This window comes from Neopsephotus bourkii, unplaced genomic scaffold (genome assembly GCF_033783945.1).
Source record: "Neopsephotus bourkii isolate Nb327-2 ecotype Australia unplaced genomic scaffold, CSIRO-AGI_Nbou_v1 NB_1493, whole genome shotgun sequence".
NCBI lineage: Eukaryota > Metazoa > Chordata > Aves > Psittaciformes > Psittacidae > Neopsephotus > Neopsephotus bourkii.
In genome coordinates this window covers 6,589,593-6,611,577 of record NW_026901969.1, presented here as the reverse complement: position 1 = coordinate 6,611,577, position 21,985 = coordinate 6,589,593, and the positions used below count along the sequence as shown (strand labels likewise).

Below are 21,985 nucleotides of genomic sequence, written 5' to 3'. Positions count from 1 at the left end.
CAGACTCCTGATGCAATGTGCATTTCTAAACGGGATGACAGCTGTGTTTGCAGCAGTGTCACAGCCAGAGACGCTTGGGAGCTATGATAACCCTACCAGATGCGTATGCAATCTTTGCACCTCTTTCTTCCCCAAAGGGTACTCTAATCACCAGGCCATGTATGGATTTCAGAGAAATCTCACACGTATGTCAAAACAAACCTGGGCTCAAGGGTCAGCAGGATGAGGAAACTCATTATCAAGCACACTGGAGCTTGCAGCAATCTGCAAATCTAATAGAACGTGCACTGAAACAGGCTCTAGACATTAAGAAAACACAACTCCATAACAGCTCTTTGTCTAAATTTCAGCATGGGAATGAGGTATCGAAGCCAGTATGCCTTTGGCATGGATTTATTTTCTTCTTCACTCAACATTTTTTCTCTGCTCAGCGTACTTACCCAACCAGCTGCAAACCTCCCCAGAGTAGCAAACATAGTGATGAGTCAGTCTAACGCAGTCTCCAGCTCTTTGCCTGGAAATCTGGCAGGCTCTCTGATGTTACAGCATCAAATCAGTTTCTGCTATCTTTCTTTGGCTTCCTTTAGCTTGTTGTTGCCAAGGCCTGATTTTGCTCTGATTTACACTCAGAAATTACTGCTCATAAATGATTTGCAATAGTGGAAATGACAGAGAAGGGTTGTAGTAAGAAGGCAAGGAAGCAAATCAAATTGAAAAGCCCAAATATGCCCTGTGCTGATGAGTCAGCTTTAATACACAGAGGAGGTTTGCAAGGGCTGTGACCCATGGGCAGCTACAGCTGCAGGGCTGCTGTTGCTGACTTCTGTGCCAGCCCCACCATGGTCACCCGGAGCTGCTCATCCAGCAGCTTCCTGACTGCTGTGGCTTAGAGAGTGCAGTCAGTAATCCCTCAGCAGGTCTCAAGCAGCTCATGTCCAAGGGGGGACAGCTGGGGTGGCAGCTCTCTCAGCCCCACAGGCTCCTTGCATCTTGGCCAGACCCCCTGTGGTGGGTTACCCGGAGCAGCCTCTGACTCAGCTCCTTCTGCCAGCAGGCTAAGGAAGCAAGGCAAAGGTCCCAGCTTGCCATGGCAATCAGGAGACCAGGGAGAGCAGGGTTTGCACCAGGAGCTTCTCTGCACATAGGCGTCTACTACAGGCAGAAATAAAACCTGTTGTAAATTGACCTCCAGCAGCACTGTTTTGAGGAGCACTGCCATGGACTGTTGAAGGAGATCCAGGCACATATGTCATGTACATGCCAAAATAAACGTGTGCTTAAGGGTCAACAAGATGAGAAAACTCGTCGAGAGAGGATGGTTTTATATATATTTTATTATAATTATCATAATTGTTATACATTATATCTTACATAATATAATGCAATTACTATATTATTTGCTACATGACTTGCATTAACATACATTCCAGAACAGCACCAGTGATCTTCTTTACCATCGTCATATTTTAAAGAGAAGACTTTTTCCCCAGCAGTGTGCAATGTACATGCATATTGGAGCTTGCAGAAATCTGCAGATTTAACTGAACATGATCTGGATGCACCAAGTCCTGCAAGTGTCCAGGATCATGAGCAAAAGAGGTGAGGGGACAGGGAGGGACAGACAGTGAATAAGGGGGGCAACAGCCACCTATCTGTCTGGCTGTGATGAAGGGCCCTTGCTGGGACATTGTGCAGCTTTCTGCCTTTCTACCCTTAGTGGGATGAGAAGAACCCTGAAGGTGAGATTCTAAACTCAAATTAGGCCAAATACAAGATGTCTGCAGCTTTCACTCTGAAGGCATCTATGGTCCAAAGAGACCTTGCACTGGCTCTCAGTACAGGTGAACTTCAGTGCTTTAGGAAAGAAAAACTTTCAATAGAGGTAAATGCACTCAAAAAATATTCCTCATTTTCCCATATTTTTTCTGACTGAGCCCACAAAGTTCAACACTTGCTTTGGTGGAAGGAGAGCTGTGCATTGCTCTTTCACTGCCCATCCCAGCACTGACGATGCCACACTGCCCGTAACGTCACAGTTCTGCACATGCCAGCTGAGCAGGTCCACTGATGTCATATTATGTATTAAATCATGTGTCTAACATTTATAGGTCATTTTGTCCTCATCTGCATTATAATTCTGTTGCGCATCATAAATGCAAAATGAGTTTCATTTCTTCTCCCTATGCCTTTGGTTTATTGCATTTACATAAAGCTGTAGAACATTCATGAGGATTTTTATATCTTTATTAAATGAATTTCTTCAACCACCAAGGAGATGACATTTCCACAGCAACGCCGTTTTTTCCCAAACCCTATTTTCTGGTATCTTTGGCCTCACTGAAGTGGCACATTTTTCATTAAACTTAGCAGTACATAAAGTCATTAAGGTGACAATAGTGTGCCATTATAGCTGTTGTAGCAATGCTGGAAGTGACTTCATCCTTGGGTCATCTGAAGCAATTATTAAGTAAAGTGTCAAGCGATATTGAATGACTTAGAAAACTTAGAATTACCTTGCTGTAAGTACCTCTTCTACGCAGACAGCACAGACAGCTGACCTTCGTAGCTCAAGTCATCTGGAAAAAGAGAGCGAGCTACCGAGTGCTGCAACCAACACAGCCAAATACATTAAGACATCCTTTCCTTCCTCTAGTATTCTTTGTAAATCTTTTTTTACTCCCAGCAACACGTTTTCATTTTGATTTTCATCTGCTTTAGTGATTAAACCTGCCTGCTAACCCGGAGGGCTCTGCTGGTCTTCCTGTGTGTCACAACCTGTCATCAGTCACAGTTGCTCTCATCCAGCAGAGGAAAACTGGATGCAGAAGCAACAAATAACCTTCAGAAGTGGGAAGCAGCCTGCTAACAATATAAAGCCTGCCTGTTTCCTTCCCTCTACAGCATTTAAAACTTACTGGATGATTAGAATCATAGAATAGTCAGTGTTGGAAAGGACCTTAAGATCATCAAGTTCCAACCTCCCTGCCATGGGCAGGGACACCTCACACTAAACCATGTTACCCAAGGCTCTCTCCAACCTGGCCTTGAACACCACCAGGGATGGAGCATTCACAACTTTCTTGGGCAACCCATTCCAGTGCCTCACCACCCTAACAGGAAAGAATTTCCTCCTTATATCCAATCTAAACTTTTCCCTGTTTAAGTTTTAACCCGTTGCCCCATGTCCTGTCACTACAGTCCCTAATGAAGAGTCTCTCCCCATCATCCTTATAGGCCCCCTTCAGATACCGGAAGGTTCAAAACCTGCTGAAGAGACAAGAGTCTTATCCCTGAACCAGTGAGCTGTGAAGCTTGGTATTTTTCTGACAAAGGTCGAAAAAACCCACTTTATGAGTGGGGGAGAAAGATTTTTCACCTCCCAAAGTCTCTGAACATGCCTGAAGCCATACAGAGCTACTGATATCTCTTAATACTTCTTAATACTGCAACTGGCCATGTAAGTTACAGGCCAAAATTTCTAGCAATGTGACTCAAGACAAACATTTCACCTTGGCTTAAAAAGATGGCAATTTTTACCATATTGGGAAAATGCAATTTTACAGCCCCTTGACTGATCAAGTAGCTCAAGCACAACAAACACAGGGCAGCCCAGCACCACTGGGGGTGTAAAATGTACATAAATAAGCCTGTAGTTTTGGTAACAGTAAACTTCTTTAAAGCATTACAGTCAACACAAGAGGATTTCCAGGGTCCAGTGTTAAAATTTACAAGTTCATTACGGAGATTTTTTAACAGTGCCATCCCTGATTCACTTATTATTTCTTACATTCTGGGATTGCTGCTGAACTCCATTTTTGGGTATCACTTACATGGTAAGAAGTCCTGAGCACTTCACTGGGACAAATACAAAACAACTGAGTCTGTAAACTCACAGGGCAGAAATTGTGCATGCTGTACAACCAGGGAGTTAGGCGGGATCTTGGAGTTCATCCCTTTAGGTAGGGCCAATAGCAGGCTTCCTTATCTTATTATGCAGACTTCAAACAATGCCCTCAGATCCTTACCAGTCTGTAACAGCAAGGGTAGAAATCTTTTATTCTGAAAGAGAAGGGGGTGGTACTACCTCCGGCTGAAATTCAGTGGAAAAATGCAGCCAAATGGTTTGGCCATTCCCAAAGCCTGCTCTCCCCTTGCCTGCTTGTGTTAGTGTTTCCAGAAATGGTTTGTTTGAACAGCTGCAGCATCTCCCTGCTGTGCTGCATGGACTCGAACTACAACTGGTGATAGAGAGGGGAGGCAATAACCTTGGGTTTTAGGGGCTAAAGCTGTGAAAACACATTTGAGTTTGGCCACACTGTGAACCTTATAGGTGATTTAAGTGTGTATGAGTGGGGGAATAGGGAAAAAATACGCGGTTCAGCACCATTACACCTATGCCAGCTCAATCACTCAATCCTCTCTCCACCCACTCTGAACTAAACAGGGCAATTTGCTGTTATAACATCTGCGTGCCACTGTTGACCTTGCTGCATCAGGCTAGCATAGCTGCACGTAGGCATGCACTCAGATGTGGGAGAGGAGGGGCTGCTGAGGGAAACAGCCATCTGAATGCAAAGTATCTGGAGAAAGAGAGAGAAAAATCATATTTTGCCTATTGCCTCGCATCTCTTTGGCCAGAGAGAAGAAAGATGAGGGAAGGAGGCACTTTGCCAGGTGATCCAGTGTTGGCAGCAGTAAAATATCCAGTTACCTGCCACGACTGGCAACACAATGAAACAATATGTGTCCTGTGAAGATGTGCACCCAGCCAAGGAGGTGCATCCAGCCATGGAAACCTGCTCCAGAGCCCCTGTGAAGGTGGGGCACCGTGAGTCATGCAAGAAGAGTCAAATACAACCTTCCCTGCGTCCATTTCCTGGGTGCTGGGAGCTTTATGGACAGCTAGAGTCACCTCCTGCACCGCGCAGGTGTTGTCTCACACTGTTGTTGTAAGTCAACAGAGCTGATTTCATCTTTGCCTCTTTTCCCCTGTCACTCAGTGCTGCCTTGAGGCTGAAGGAAGCCATGTGCTGCTGCCACCCGGAGATGGGGTGCTGTGTTTTGTGACTGTGGTGAGTCACAGATCCTCATGGCTGCTTTGCACAATCAAAGACTTGGGTTTCATGTTTATGTATTTTAACAGAGACCAGACACAGCATTCATGGCTCAGGAACGGCAGTCCTCAAGGATCTGGCGACATACCTGCTGTGCCTACTGCAAGAGCTGTCTTTTCCTGAAACTAAAAAGGGGAGACTGGAAAGGGCTGCGTGTTTCTCAGGATGAAATAGATTTCCTCATTTCTCTCTTTTGCTGTCCTCCAATCCATGAAGTGCCAACATGCCTGGGGTTGCTCTAGGTGGCTTCATGCACAAGAGTAGGATGCGTTGGTGTGGATGTCTAGGGAGGCAAGCTTCTCCAAGGGTGCTACCAGACCATGGGTGAAGTTAGCATAAGGAAGCCCTAGGTTGTTCCAGAGGGCAGACAAAGAAGCAGACTCACAACTGTGCTTAGCATTAAGTGAACCAGTGGATTCCACTTAAACTGGTTTTCTGGCTTTCTTGATAACCACAATTTTACAGCCAGCAAAAATTTCACTCAGAACATTGGAAAATTCAGATTTGTGAAGATGGGAGTTGGTAGTATGGTTGTCGCTATAAATGTAATGTAGATGTTTCAGGTCCACGCTTACAAAAAAGAAACTGTGGTTCTCTTTCCTATGAGGTGTCTTCTCATTTTCTTCATCACCCTTCCACTGAAGCTCTTGCCCTTGCTGCCTCATAGTGTGACTGTGCTGTTCTTCAGGTTATTTTATCCCATGCATGCACCGCTATATGTGTGCATGTCTATATATACTGTTTATGCATCTATATATAGCACATGGCTATATGCATACTTATCTATAGATAGAGGAGGCAAGTGCACAGACTTGCCTTCTACTCAACTATCAATGTTTATGGTGATTCCTGTGCCTCTGCTTCATTTGGACATCTAATACATCCTTCACATAAGCTGGGTTGCTAACATAACAACTCCCTTCAGCTAGTGCTTGTAGTTTTTATCAGAAGGTTCACATGTTTTAGTGACTATCCTGAAGACTCAGCTTTAGACAACTGTGTTTACAGGAGAAAATTTCCTTTCATCTTTCCTTTCCCCTTTCCATTTTCCTATCCCTTTCTAAAGTAAGCTTCAAAACTTTTGGCTACAAAAGCATAGACTGTGCAAAAGACCTCGAATACCAGAAAGCAATTGGAGTTCTTATTATCTTGTAAGATCTCATGGGGTTGAATCACTCAAATCATCATTTTTCAATGCTTCAGATGAGCAAAAATAGAAGTGTGTTATTTTCTTGGCAGTTCTCTGTTTGGAGAACCTTGTTTACTATCTATCAATTACTTGGTAATTTTTCTCTGTTCTTCATTAGCAATAACAAAGGTTCATTATGCTGCCTGTTTGCCTAGGCTGGTTTAACTCCTTTCTTTGGGCCATTACTTTACTGATAACAACTTGTCTCGCTTTGGATATTTTTTAATTCAAGCTTCTTATTTGGTATATCATTATTGGTGTGAGCAGTTTTTAAAGGTGTTAATTAATCTAAGAGCCTCTCTGACACCATTTACCTCGCCTCAGATCTTTTGCCTTACATATTACCTGCCTTTACCAATTTTTTGTGCATATTTTAAGTGGAAATACATAGACTTTTCCACGGGCATCAGACTCTTCTTTGTTTGTTTTTAAGCATGCCCATTCTTTCAGAGAAGAGTCACATATAAGAGCAAGACTTATTCCGATTGATAGAGTGTCATTGTGTAATCTATCTCTTATTGCTGAGATTAGTCCAGCTAATCTACAGTTTCTTGTTTGCAGTCTGAAAGAAAACAAGATCTTTCCCCATGAATCTTACCAGGAGTCTCTAAAATGCACTATTTATTGCCTTTAAATTTCTGGTTAAGTAAAATTCAGTCATCTCTGAAGCAATTGCAAATGGAGAACATTTCTGAGAATAGTTAAGAGTCAGCTATGCCTTTCCATTGCACAGGATGACATGAATTACAGATGACGAGTGAAGACACCATTACACTTTATAATTTCTTTAGGTAAATTTGCCTGACACCTATTTAAATTGAACACCAGCATTTGCAGAGTGAATACCAATTCTCCCCACAGGCTTTCATATGGATTTTACAAGGAGAAGAGTATTTTGATTGCACAATTTAAAAATTCCAGAAGAAAAACTAAGTTAGTATTATGCATAAACTGTGAGGTGTCATTGCATGAAACCATCCTTAAATGCTCTGCAAATATGTAGTCAGAGTAACTCAGGAAGAGTAAAAGCAGCTAGGAATGATTTCAGTGCACACTGGACATGACCTGCAGGTCTTGGTACATCGCATGGTATTTCAGGTCAAAGCCACACTGACCTCATCTGTTCACAAACAAGCTGGCTCCCTGCTCAGATTAGGAGGTCTTTAGTGACAGCACCCTAATTACCTCCAGCTCATTAGTGTGCAGCAGAAGTGCTAGTTGGGTTATTGCACAGATGTCCTTTCCCATGTCCAGCTGTGTCTTTCCCAGTCTGGCCCAGATGGTCACTATTGCCCTCTTGCCCAAGGTCATTGTTCCTCTGTGACAAGTTTGAGGACTCCTAACCCAATTTAATCAGAATGAGATGGATTCACAGAAAACAACAGTTTAAACACTGCACTTGAAGAATATTTGAAATTAGCAAAAGAATAAAGAAAATGTAATTTCAAATACACTTTACAGCCATGAACTTGCCCATGATTTTTGGCACTCCAGGCTTCATATGAGGCTGCAGAGAGCCACACAGCTAAATTGGTCCTCCACCAGAAGGTCAAGGTCATCTGACAGATTGTTATCACAATTGAATTGGGTCTGGTGTCTGAAATATTTATGCTAACTTTAGACACCCCTTACATTGCTCAGATGGGAATGTACTTTTAGAGAACTCCCTGATTCAAGAGCCCATCTCACTTAAGATTCAGTATCCTCAATGCCAGATGTAGATGTGAGCATAGTTTGGCCTCCAAAACTCTCTTTGATAAGAACAAGAGAAGAACGAGGGAAAAAAAACGCAAAACCAAAGGCTGAATTTTCGTATCAGACCTCAGAAAAAAACACTTGCCTCTTCCAACTCCACTATGAGTTAGCAGAACATTACGGATAACAAAATGCACACACACTGTGCCACACTGTCCCTTGTGATCGCTCTCTAAAGATGTGCAACAGGGTAAGTGCATGCTGTTTGCCTGTGCACAGTATATAATATAGACCCAAAACTCACACTCTTGTACTAGATAGAAGCTCCTTGCCCAAGCAATAGTGGGTTTAAAGACATGAAATAAACCCTTCAAATACAGAGGCACTGGTCACACCTGTGATCAGTGCGATCCTTAGGAGTCCTACTGGGTCATGATCTTCATGCTTACTTAGAATCATAGAATCATAGAATAGTTAGAGTTGGAAAGGACCTTAAGATCATCTAGTTCCAACCCCCCTATGTTTTAAATTACCATATTTTAAATTACTTAAAATATACAGGTGACTTGTTTCTGTAATGAAAGCTGATTGAAGGGGTCCGTTTGTTAAAAGTATTTTCTATTTCAAAAGTGCTAGAAGGTGAAATGTGCGTCACTGCTAGGAGAACTTTTCCTCTACTCATTCACCCATATGTGGCTTTATTTAAACTGCATTTACGTGCAAAGGGGTCTCCTTGAAGAAGTTTCTGATCTCTGAAGCTCCAGTGAAGCCAGCAGATTTCTCCCTGCTGGATTTCCTCACTGCTAATGTGTTCCAGATCTGTGTCTCAGGAGCCAAGATTCAACAAAAATCAATGAGCCAACAACATGAAAGTTTTACATGTATAGCAAGAAGAGTAATGGAATGAGGATAACAGTTTATTTGTAGAAGTAAAAGCAAGCAGTCTAAATAAATGAAGCAACTGATAACTGTTTATATATTCAGAGGTTTTGTAAACGTTTCATTAAATTGATGGGATCTAATGCATTCTTCCAACTTTTTACAATGAAATTTATATGGATAGGCCTTTTAGCAGATATCTTCATTATTTTGTTTCCAGGCTAGTTATGGCACTGAGACGTTTAGTTCTCAATTAGCCAACAAGTCCATGACCTCTGTGTCCATCAGTTCTGAAATTCCTAACCAGGGAATCCAAACCATCTCACAGCTATGCATAGACAGTTTATGTGTTGTGAAACTTCTGCTCTGTAGAACTGTAATCATTTATTGTGCTTCAGTGGAGAGCCTAACCTAGAGGAAACCCATAAGGATAAAAGTTATTGTCAAATATTTTTATTTTTCTAAGTAAAATAACAAACCTCAGCATTGTAAACTAGTACCTACTTAGAAATAGGAGTGTCTAGATCCAAAGCAAACCAAAGCTAAGGTTTGGAGACCCACTGCCGTCAACTGTTCCTCGTGATCCCAAATGCAATCAACCACCATCATTCAGGGAAAGATCAGATCAAATGAAGTCAGACCATCTACAGCAATGCAAAGCCCATGTAAACTCAGACATTCCCCTTCCATCTCCACTTTTCTCTGATGATAACTTTTGGGGGAGGTGATTTCTTAAGAACTCTGCTCGCAGTGTTAGCAAAAGTTTGACTATGCTGATGGCACTGAACATCCAGCATTAAATATCAGATACTTCTCTTTAGCAAAGAAAATTGATCCTGAGTAGAGCTGTTTGCTTGGTGGAAAGAGTAAAATGCATTCTCTAATTGTCTGTCTGGAGTCACTAGCACAAGCTCAGTTGATCAAAGTCAGTAATGTGAGCTTCTGTGAAAACAAGTCCAATTCTCAGGAAACGATCTGAATGTTCTTCTGCCTCTGCTTTGGTCAGGTTCATGTCCTGAGTCCTTGCTGCTTGCATCTGCTCCAGAAACGTCCATGATTCAGAAGTGAAGCAAGTCCTGATAAAATATGTCCCAGTATCGGTATAGAGATGGAGGATTCCTTGCTTCCCTTATGTTCAGTCTTAAGGTGGAGTACTAAACAGATCCCAAAGCTAACACAGTACAAATTTCTTTACTCTAAATTCAGAGAAAGGAGCTAGGTGAGCAAGACCTTGCTATCCTCTTCATATTAACCAGTGGTTCGAACTTTGTACAGCTGGGATCACTTGAGGTCTGAACTGATTATTTTATTCCTTTCTTTTCCCTGTTTGATTTCTTAGAAAACATAGAAAAGATCAAGAATCCCTTATAAAGACCATACTTCCTGTTAAAACAGGAAGTCACTGACAGATGAAAAGATGTTTCATTCTCACATTTTTAAGGCAGTGCAAACAGCAAGTTGAATTGTGGAAGAAAAACATGAAATGAATCTGAAAGGGTAAATTATCCCTCACCTGCTTACTTTAATTGCCTTGTTTTCAAGTAAGCCAACTCAGAGCAATATTTTTCCAAAAATACCAGTCTACCAATTCTCATCAGTTAACACCTCAAAAGGTTCCTCTTTTGGTCACATGACAAAACAAATGGCATCATTATGATAAAGCTTCCCTGTAAGTCAGGAATGTACCGAAGTACCCTGACTGCATCCTGCTATCGAGTATAATGAAAGTAGGCACAGAGGTGACACGTGTATTACTATCAAACACTGAAGACAAGGTAGAAAAGGTGGCAAGGTGTGCTTGTGCTTCTCTGGAGAGGCAAAATGAAGACAACACAGGATAAAAGAGGATTCTCAGTCTGTAAGAATCTTACTTCTGTTAAGCAAAGCTATCAAATGTGTAATTGTTGACATAGGTGAGGAACCAAGAGCAGTATCAAAACATCCATTGCCAGCATACTACATCAGCAGACTCATAAATATAAAAATGAGCAAGGAAGCTGTTGTGAGAAGCTGAGGTCAATATCAGCTCCATCATTTGTTTAAAGATGCACCTACAAGGTGGTATGAGGAAATTACTAACACTAGCCTGATCCGTTCACTAATATGAGACAGCAGTACTAAAAGGAAGTTAGGACTGCAGAGGGGATGAGGAAGTTCTGTCATTTCCCACTAGGGGCTATACGCTAACATCATATAATGTGGTGGTAGCAGCTCAGCTGCTCATCCTTGCACTAGATAAGGGCTATACCTGCCTCTCTACTGCCCAGCCAGAAAACCATATTTTAAATACATGCTAAGCCTTTTTGTGGCCAGGGCCAACAAATTCCCGGCAATTATATGACATGTACAAAGCCTCCAAAGCAGTATTTCTGTAGCAATATTTCTGTAGCTCTGCAGTACAGACAGCACAAAACACAGGAGATTAGACTTCTAACACACAATTTCTAGTAGCTGGCAAATAATAATCTTTGGCTTTCAAAGCTTTGGCAAGGAGCCATTTAAGAATTATAGGCTGAACAGCAAAAGAAAAATGTGTTTTGAAATCCCATCTTTATTAGTTAAGCTATCATTATTACTATTCAATTACAGTACAAATGTGCAGCTTTCATAATGTAGAATACCATTTCAAAGTCTTTTGACAAGATTAGATGCAATAGTCCACTCTCTAGTCAGGCCCAGCTCTTCAAGATACCAACATGCCCCCAAGTCCCCCTGAAACCTACTGATAAGGCAAAACGGGGGGGGGATGAGATGTCTGTGAACAGCACAAAGCATCAGACATGCCTTCCTTCTGATAAACAATGGCAATAATTAATAAGAGTTAAAAATATTATCTCTGCTGGGTTCTTGATGAAGAAAGACAAGCTAACAGGACAGACTCACCCTTTTACAGGAATATGAAAGAACAACAGTTAGAAAAGAGTAATTCCTGATCAAAAATGCTGAGGAGGAGAAGAAGTGGGATGAGACATGAGAAGGAGCCCTCTGTTTCAGTAATACTGCCTTGTTGATCTTCCCTCCCTCCACCATGTGGTTTCTATTTTCTTGTATTAATCCGTGCTTCCCCTCCTAACATTTTTTCATGTGGCTGCCAGTCGGAGGTCAAGGAGTACTAAGAATGGACTGAAAAGAATTTCCAGGATGTTTTTTAAGACTATTAATAACTTTAGCAGTTATTCAAGCAAACAGCACTCTGTGTTCATCATATTCCAGAACATAAGCTCATCAGCTGAGAAGGCTGATTCAGAGTTTCCTCACATTACAGATTGTACAGACAGTCAGTTATCGTATGGGACTTTGGAGACAATATGTCAGTAGGATGCTGAAAAAGACAGACTCATCAACAGGAATGTTTTTAAACGGCAATAAAAGTCCAGAAACAGGTCTCATGAAGGGGGGGTTAAGTGTTGCCATTTACAGTACTGCGATTCCTAATTCCAAGGCACCCAACTGCACGGCAGGCATCATCAAAGCCCTAAGATGCGCAGTATTCATCAACAACATGCAGCAAGACTGAAGTACCTATAAGTGAGATCTTCAGGAGACACTCAAGCCAGGCAGGCTGCCAGAGGCTACAGGGAGAGCTGGCATTTCTGGAAATACATGATTAAGCTTCACCAGTGTTGTGCAGTGAAAGCCCTGAGCAGCATCCATCACCACAGTGATGCAGGGAGGCTCAGCTGGTACCTGAAGGAGAAACGCAGCCCCAAGCCCATGATACAGTGAATCATTCAAAATGAAAGAGATCTGATCAGCTGTGTTCAAGACAATGCACTTCAAAATTACATCGAAGCCTTGTATACGGCTGACTGCCAACTGCATGATGACCTGTGTTTCAAACAGGGCAGAATACCTCAGCTTCACATGTCCCAGTACACTGCTTTAACTGATATAATGGGCCAAGTCGGGAGACACAGCTAGTCTCATTCCAGCTGTCTCCTCCCTGAGACCTGACCTGGCAGCCCTGGAACATGAGAGACGCCATGGAGGAGATGATCCGAGAACTCCATGGGGGCCTGGGCATGAGGCAGCATGAAGACACCAGGTGTGGCTGCTCACACATGAGCAGATGTCTCCGTTCATGTGTAATCCCCTCTGCTTCCAAGGGGATTAAACATCTGACCTTGAAATGCCTAAAACCAGGGCCCAAAGTCTATTTGAAAGATGATTTTTATAAAACAGAATATGACTTTTATAAAAGAAGACACTGAGAGTTGAACAGGGGAAAAAGAAGCACTGAGCCAAGTTTCAGAGTGATGTATGAGGGCATAAACCACAAGTCAGAAGGCGAGTTTCAGGGAGTTAGGTGATGAATTCAATCCCAGAAAAATATGTGCTTGATAAAATGCACTCTCTTGGACTCCTCCTACAGACAGCAGTGTTTGGGCACCCAGGGCTTTCCAGCATCCTAAAAAATGATGCAAACTATTTAATTCTTTTCCCCAAAGGCTTTCCCTTGCACTTTCCTTATTGATTTTGTATTTCAGAGAATAAACTTAAATGAGCAAAGGAATACTTGAAAACGAGGTTAACTTTCTTTCTTTCCTCCCCCCAAAATGACCCATGTTGGCAGAATAAAGGTTACAGACATTTATGAATTTAGTTTTGAGATATAAAGTTAGGTCTGATTTTTATATAGGCACCAACACACCGGAACCGAGTTTCAGAAGTTTCCAGCAGTCATTCATCAAGGTAACCAGTGCTGGGGAGTGACCCAAACCTTCAGCTGATGTGGCTAGAGCTAAAGGGTGGTGAAGTGTGGCTCCTGTTGAGAGAACATCTCTCCAGCAAATTATACATCTAAAGATGCAGCTGACTTGTTCCTATTCTATAGGAACTGCATCCCTTTCTCTTTTCCAGTTTTCCTGCTAGCTGTGGCTGTGAAGAAGCCTCTTCAGGCCTTTGTACATTACACCAACTTACCCAACTAACTGCCTCACCAAACACAGCATTTTGCCTGGTTGATGGCAGTAGTAGATGGCTATACCATAACACACTGCAGTGCTGTGGGGAAGTTGCTTACTCTTTCTGTATTGAGCATTAAAGCTAAGAACTTTACTGCCCATTTCCTCCACAACTCGCATTTGCGGGATACTGTTAATCTCAAGAGTAATTTCTGAGTTAAATCAGTGCAGTTTTTCTTGTGCATGGACATGTTTTCATTAATGGTGGTTACATTCCAACTAACACAGTTATATGATCCCTACCTTCACTGGCAATTGCAGGGGAGCTAATATTGCATTTTCACTTCCTGCCTTAAAAAGGAGGCAACTGCACTGTTTCGAATTGCCCTGTGCATAGCACATTCCCTTAATAGTTTTGCAAAACCCAGGAAATCTTGTGAGATACACTAAAGGTCAACAGAAATGTATTCCCTATGGGATACCCCTAGAACAGTGTCTCCATTGAAATGTTTGTGGTGAAGCTTTGGATTCTGGTGTGTATGTGAGTGTTCAAAAGAAGGCTGGGAAAAGCCATCACATTTTGGGAGGAGCAAAGGGACAAGGTGGCACTGGTGCTGTGGAAAGCAAAACTGGAATAGGTGGAGAGGAACAGATTTTGTATCATCTCAACCAAAACAGTAAAACGAAGCTTGGAGGACACTGCACACCAATTTTGCTCACCTATAAAAAAACCAAACATTATTGCACAGCTGTCTGTATCTCTAAGCTGCATGGTATGCTGTTCTGATAGCTGTAGAGAGGCAATAGCCTCTCACTTGCCTATCCCTTAGCACAAGGAGCTACAACTACCCCTCAGCAGCATCACACTCTCCTTGGAGGCACCCTCTGCTCAGTGTCTCTTTCCATGTTGGATCTCTCCAAAACCTCAGCCCCTGCAGCCTCTGCCTGTCCTCAGGAGGTACAGCAGTGGTGAAAGTCCTTCTCTGGGAATCGTGCGTCGCAGTAAGAGCTAAGTGTGAAGTCCTCCCCCAACAGCCCCTTACACAGCCCATCCCTCCACAGACAAGCCCAGACTGCACACAGTATAGAGGGATGCAATATATGGTATCCAATTCCTCATCTTCCCTCTAGTAAATCCACTCCTGGCTATCACACACTAATTTTCTGGGACATCATACAAGGTGGAACAAACTTTGGTCAAGGGCATCATATTTTCAGATCAAAAGCATGCACTTATATTCTGAGTAGATTAGATTAAAGTGGATGTGAATCTGCAGTCCAGGATGCGTTTTCCTGTTCACTTTTCCCAACAGTTTCCAGGTCAAAAGCTGGACACATGCAGTAGATGGTGGGTTTCCTGAAGGCACGCTATAATCTTTCCCATATAGAGAATAGAGTCGAGATGCCTAACGTCAGAGACAGAATGGTGCTTCATTTCCATCATCCATGATGAATATTGCTTTTGAGGCTCATTGCCTCAGCTAGGTACAATTAACTAAGCTGTTCTGATTTACAGCTGCAGTTAATTTTATTTCAGGCAGGTGATTGCTCATTCTGTTTCACTGCTTTGCCATTCCCAGATTTTGGAAGACCACAATGGCTTTTTATGCTAATTGGACTCCGCTTCCTCAGATTCTCACACAAACATTTAGCACAAAGCACAGACTGCTCTTTCCTCAGCCATCTGGCAGAGAAGCTGAAACCAACGATTTTCCAAGTCAAAAATCAGACATCTGAAAATAATGTTAATGTATTCTAACCTCTTTGTATCTACTGAACAAGTCAATGGGCAAGATGGAATATGGAGAACAAGCTGCAGGAAAGGCACGCTGTTCACCTTGCCCTTCAGCATCCCCAGACAATCAGACTAAGGCTGCAAAATTAGAAACTCACTCAAATCTATCTTCCCCTAGAAAGGCAATACTGCCTGCCTCCCAGCATCTGCTATACCAAAGATCAGGTGAGAGATCTGTGGGTTTTTCATGGGTTTATGCTGACAAGCAGAAATGAATACGCATGCATAAATATACACGTGCATACACACATTTCTATGTTCGGGATATATATTGTTGTTTGCTATCATCACATTACATCCTACTTGTCTTGGTAACAAAGTCTTTCTAGTTAAAATCATTTGTAAGACCTATAAGGCGTAAGACACTTTTATCAGTCAGGGTTGGAGAGCTTGTCTGACTACTGTAACAGACTCTGGCTTCCTGGAAGACAGAAAGCTTACATAAAGCTGGCAGGAAGGAGAATGATATGTGAAATTACTGACTTGTGAAATGATTGCTTCTTCCGCATGACACAGCTAACAGTGGAAACAGAGAACCTGATTTCAGGTTCCTGGAGCTCCCAGCCATCCCCAGTGCACGGCAACAAAGGGAAGAGGAAGTCACTGTTGTGTTTACCACCAGTGATGTTCTAAGAGGTAAACAAAAGTGCACTCTGCATTCAAGGAACACAACTCAGAAGGATGTATAGAATATGCACATGATAAGCCTGCACTGTGTATGTATTTGTGCTTTTCATGTTTACCTGAATAGCACAATGTATTTCCCACACAGACCAAAGATGTCAACTGTATCCATCAGGGATTCTGGTTTTTCAGGACTTTTCCAAAGACAAACAGCCATATAAAGCAGTAGTATCGAATGATGAGGACGAAGAAACTGCCCAGGAGCAAGAGAATTAACATTTAGCAGAATCTTATTCATCCCAGACCAGTCTCTAAATGAAAGACTGTCTTCACAGAGAGGACCACTGGAGCAGAAGAATATGTAAACTCTATCTGATCATCTCTGCAGCAGAGAGATTTTTATTTCTTTTTTATATTTAAACAAACGCTTTTCAAATACATTTTCCTAGCTCAGCTTTTCTAAAACATCTACTGCAAGAACAGTGCTTGATTCTGTTATTCAAACTATGTGGTACATTTTCCCATGCATCCCACTTGCCAGCAAAACCCTATGAAGAGCCACATGTACTTTACAGCAGGAAGAAACCCAGTCTATTACACAATACCTATATGCTTATCCCAGTTTCCTCTTGTGACCATTCAAAAAGCTCATTAACAAGCAATTACAGACATTAGCTTCTGCATTTTCAACTTCCATTCCCCGTTCTCTGTGAATGGGTCAAACCAGCACCACAGCATTGCTGGCAGGAGTACTCAATCTCCCAAGTAAATCTGAAGGGTTAAATTCCCAGTGAAGTTAGTGGGTGTTTCAGTGTGCTGTGGACCTACTGGTACCTCTCCATTATCATTGTACCCCTTCTTCGGTAACAATAAGACAACTATTGAAAGGAAACAACATGCTCTTTGTCAACATGTCTTTGCTGTTAGAATGGTTTTCATAGCTTAAAAAACCCTGAGTAAAATTGATCTCAGAGGAGGATATCATCCCTGTCCAGCCGGCGGGGATAGATTACCAGCAGCTTTCAAAAGCAGCAGTGTATCTTTTCCAGCCCTGTGAGCCAAGCAGATGGATGCCTGGATGGACAGTGTGGGGGTAGCCATAGTAACCATCATCCTGTGAAGCTCCTGCTCACATCCCTCTATCTATCACAACTGGGGAGAAAAGCCAACAGCTCACTGCTGGGGTGCAGATATCCGGTCAGACCTTCTTTTTCCAGCTCCAGCTGGGGTTTCTATTCCTCCAGCAATTTTCTAATCATACCTTGCTTGTCTGTGTTTATGAATCATGAGTTAAATCCCATCCCAGGGAAAGATCCCTCAAGCAAGCAAATTCCCAGCTGCTGCAGCCCCTGTGGTGGGTAGATGTGTGCTAGCAGCTTTCTTCCCCTCACAAGGAGCAGAAAGCCCCTCAGCCTCCCCAAGCTGGGCAAACACCTCCATCTCTCTTGAACTCACCTAGAGTACCGCATGGCACATGAAGATAGATCAGGGTTGACCCCATTCCCACCCTGTGTGCAGCCTGTCAGCCAGCATTCATCAAGGAGCACAGAGCTACAAGCAGCTTTGTGCTGTACTCATCCCCATGGGAGCTGGCTGGAGGGTGCTCCTATGCACACATCACCCTGGATTTTCAGAGGGAATAACGGCCCAGGGTGCTGCATCCTGAAAGGCAGCTGCTAGGCTTGGATGCATGAGAAGGCTGCTCTGCCAATGACTGATGGTGTCATCCACTCTCATCTCTCACTTAAGATTTTATCATCTCCATTAAGGGCAAGCCTCTTCTCAAAGCAAAATCTGGTGGTACCCAAGGTAACACATCTATCTGCCCTGCATGAACTCAGAAGGGAATTTTAAATTTTAAAACATGCCTGTTGAAAAGCAAATATAATCATTTGTATTGTGTGACCAAAGCCTGCACCTGTTTCAGAACCATGGAATATTTGAGGCCGGAACCAGGCTCTGGGGACTGTTTAGTCCCATCCCCTCACCACTGTCCTTTTTTGTAGCTTTTACTTCAATTTGACTGTGAGGGTATTACAGGAGACAGTGTTGAAAGCTTTGTTAAAGTCAAGATAAACAACATACTGCTCTCTGCTCATCCACTGAGCCAGTCAATTCACCGTAGAAGGCTACTGGGACACTTTGACATGATCTTCCCTTTGTAAATCCATGCTCACAACTCCTAGTTGCTTTCTTGTCCTCTATACATTTGGAAATGATTCCCAGGAGGATTTGCTCCATCTCTTTCCCAGGGATTAAGGTGAGGCTGACTGGCCTGTTATTCCCTGCATCTTCTTCCTTGCCCTTCTTGAGGACACATGGAATTATTGAAGGCAAAAAAATTCTGTGAAGACTAACTGAGTGGACGTATGAAGACCTGTGTGTGTCTGCACCCTCGCACTGCAGACTTGCTTGAACTGGCATGTGTTCACCCTGTTTGCTGAAACTCTGAAAACCAGACCTAAGTCATAATCATATTGAGCGATTGCCAGCTACTGCTGGTGACCTGATCTACCTTCAGGAGCTTAATTTGCACAGCAGTCACCTGGAGTCAGTCAGCATTGCTCTCTGCAGCTCCACCCTTCAAACAGCCCTTGGGCCACAGCCAAAACAAAATTAAAACACTTCCAATTCAGTTCTGTGAACTGCGAGAACTTGTTAATTCTAAAGCTCAGTGACAATGAGGAGATTAGGTTGAAGAGCCTGTTTTGAACAGCCTAATCCGAGCATTCCCTGCACACAACTTCAGGTGCCACTGACAGGAGCAGCCATGAATTACTGAGTGTATTACAGTAATTTATGGCTGCTCTTGTCACCTCCTTCCTTCTCACTTTTGTGATGATCTGGAATTGGCTAAAACATGTCAGGTTTATGTGTGGGAAGAGAGCAAGTAGGGGGATTGGAAACCACCCATCATCACCTCACTGAGCAGCAAGGGCACTGTCCAAGGGGAAGGGCAGGGGCTGCACATCCATCACCTACTCACTCATCCATGCCATGGTCCCATGCAACCCTCCTGCTTCCCCCACGACTTACAATTAGATAAACAGCTAAAAGTTTAGATTTATTTGTGTATTTGCTTTGCAAGGCACACATCTGAAATCAATTCCCTGTATATTACTGCAATGGCTTTTTTTGCCTTACTCTATTTCTCCTCTCCCCCCTTCACCTCAGTCTTGCAAAATTACATTTGTGAAGCACAGAAGTATTAAGCAAGGAACAGTGTGAAAAGAAAAGCTTATAAAGAAATGAATAATTCTGTATTCATAGCAGGGCTTGAATAATGTCCCTAGAACCACACACTGCGAAAGGAGGAGAAAACCAAACACTGAACAGCTGCTCAGAAAAGCACCAGCCATCCTGAGCCCTGAAAGACGTGGGAGTCCTGTGGGGGACTGCATGACCATGTAATTAAGGGCTCTATCAGACTCTTGCAGGGGCTGCAGCAAGGCTACCCTGGCTTTGCAAACCTGGCACTCTTAAAATTCAACTGCTTGTCACTATTGGGGGTCAATAAACAGGAATCCCCACACCCCCAGGCCACAGACTGTGCTCTGTGTGGTTCCAGGGACACTTTCCAGAGGAGAGTTGAGTGTCCATATGAAGAGACCTCTGCCATTTGAGCCAACAGGAGAGCTGACAGTGGCATGTTTGACATCCTCTCGCTCATACACAGCACTGGAGAGAGGCACTTTGTGCTGGCACATATCTGGGTTTCTCCTCCATTTGACAGCAGTAAAAGGACCCTGAAGTGCCAGACACTGGTGTGGCTGCCTGGGTACACTGGTGAGGTCAGTGGTGGGTCCCCTTGTGCCTTACTTGCACAAGTACGCAATTCTGCCAGGTTGTTTTAGCACAGGTGCAATATGTTCCTCTCTGGCTCCACTTTTGAAAACAGTGGAGCTACTTTGGCAGCAATTTAAAATTGAAAAATCAGCTTCAGACAGACACTCAACATGACAAATTTCATGTCTGATGCATATATCTGGCACAGCCATCAGCAGTTTACAACAGAGATTTGTAACAGGAGCATTGAGCAAATAAGTTACTAGCCCTGCCCTAAAATACTAATGTTTGGATTGAGAAGCCATGATTTTACTGTTGTTTCATGGAATACAGGTGCTCAGAGGCCATGACTGATGTCCAGATGTGTTGGAGAAGGAAGAGCAATTGCTGTTGGATTGTAATCACTCCCAAAGCTTTCAACAGAGAAACACCAGAAAAGAAGACATTTTTCTAATCTACTGAGATTTTAGAACCATAGAATCATAGAATAGTTAGAGCTGGAAAGGACCTTAAGATCATCAAGTTCCAACCCCCCTGCCGTGGGCAGGGACACCACGCACTAAACACTGCCCATCAGAACTGCCTTCCTAAGCTTGTAGTTACCCTACAACCATTCATTGGAAATTCCTCCTTTCCAACATGTGAGATTTATTTCCTGCTGCCCCATGCTCCACTAAGGGTACATCCCAAAGCCCCCCCCCCCTTCCAGGGTAGCCAGCTCTTGCTGTAGCGCTGCATTCATCTTGCCTCTGGACATTTCCAGTCTGCTCCCTCCTGTCTCAACTTGGTTACCCACTCTGAGCCAAAGCCTTGTCTTCTGCAGCTCTCCTCTGAGTCACCCTTGCAGCACTGGTGTTTTTTGTTGAAGGCAACAGATTTCATGCAGAAATTTCTGGAGGGTTCTTTTTCCTTCCTTTTCCCTTCTCCCTTCCCTTTTGTCTCCTTTATCAGTGTGAGTTATGAACCTGCAGAGATGTTCTGTGCTTACAGAATTGCTATGTGAGTAGCTTTAAAGCAAGGGGGTAAATACTGCAGGTCTGTCTATTAGTATGAATAAGCAGAAGTGTGTGTGTGTATATATATCTACACACTAATATAATTATATGTATATAGAGAGAGGGAGAACAATATAAGTACACATAATTACAAGTATGCAAGTATAATGAAACAGTGTGAACCTGTTTGAAAATTTCTTTTTTAAAAATATTAGGCTTCTAGGTTTCACTAATGCATTGAGCATATGGAAAACCAGACAACATGCTCGTTTCAAAATCAAAGTGCAAATCCCGCAGACTTCCTGTTCGGTTCAAATAACTGTGTGAAACAGAGCTTCCCCAAGATAAGGCTATTTGCTTTTGGAAACAAAAGCCTGGTTTTGCCTTAAGCATGAGTGCTGACGCTGTTTCCAGGGCAGCTGATGCCACAGCCCCGGAGGAAGCAGATGGCAGTTGGCGCTCCCCAGCACAGCTTTGATGTGGGCCGACTGGTCCCTCTGAAATCACTGTACACTGCAGCCTTCACTTCTGTGTGCAGTGAGGGTATTCCCAGATCCCACTGGAGACCAGGGTGCATTCACAACCTACCCACACCCCTGAGAGCCAGGCGACTGTCCTCACCAGCATGGCTGTGTGCCAGTGTATTCCCCTGCACAACACAGACCATGCTAAAGAGGTCATGCATACCCCAGGAACAGATTTCAATGGGCCAGAGTGCTCACTAGTTTGCATCAGTTCAGCTCTAGGCTGTTGTATTTACACGAGGTGAGAATCAGATGCAATAACTAGCAGTAAGCCTCTAAAGTACCATTGTCCTGGGTTCAGCTGAAACAGTTTATTTTCTCCTTCTTAGCAGCTGGTGCAGTGCTGTGGTTTGGCTTTGGCCTGAGAACAATGCTGATAACACACTGATGTTTTTAGTTGTTGCTAAGTAATGCTTGCTCTGATCAAGGACTTTGCAGTCTTTCATGCTTTGCCAGTGAGGAGGGGCACAAGAAGCCAGG

At 43.1% G+C, this 21,985-nt stretch overlaps 1 long non-coding RNA gene across 1 annotated transcript; it reads right to left on the bottom strand.

Annotated features, from left to right (window-relative positions):
* Positions 1-1,405: 1,405 nt before the first annotated feature.
* LOC133220945 (uncharacterized) lies at positions 1,406-21,738 on the bottom strand. Its single transcript, XR_009727831.1, has 3 exons — positions 21,669-21,738; positions 2,528-2,576; positions 1,406-1,854 (listed from the first exon to the last, which is right to left on the bottom strand). It is a non-coding gene; the product is annotated as an uncharacterized LOC133220945 (long non-coding RNA).
* Positions 21,739-21,985: the final 247 nt, after the last annotated feature.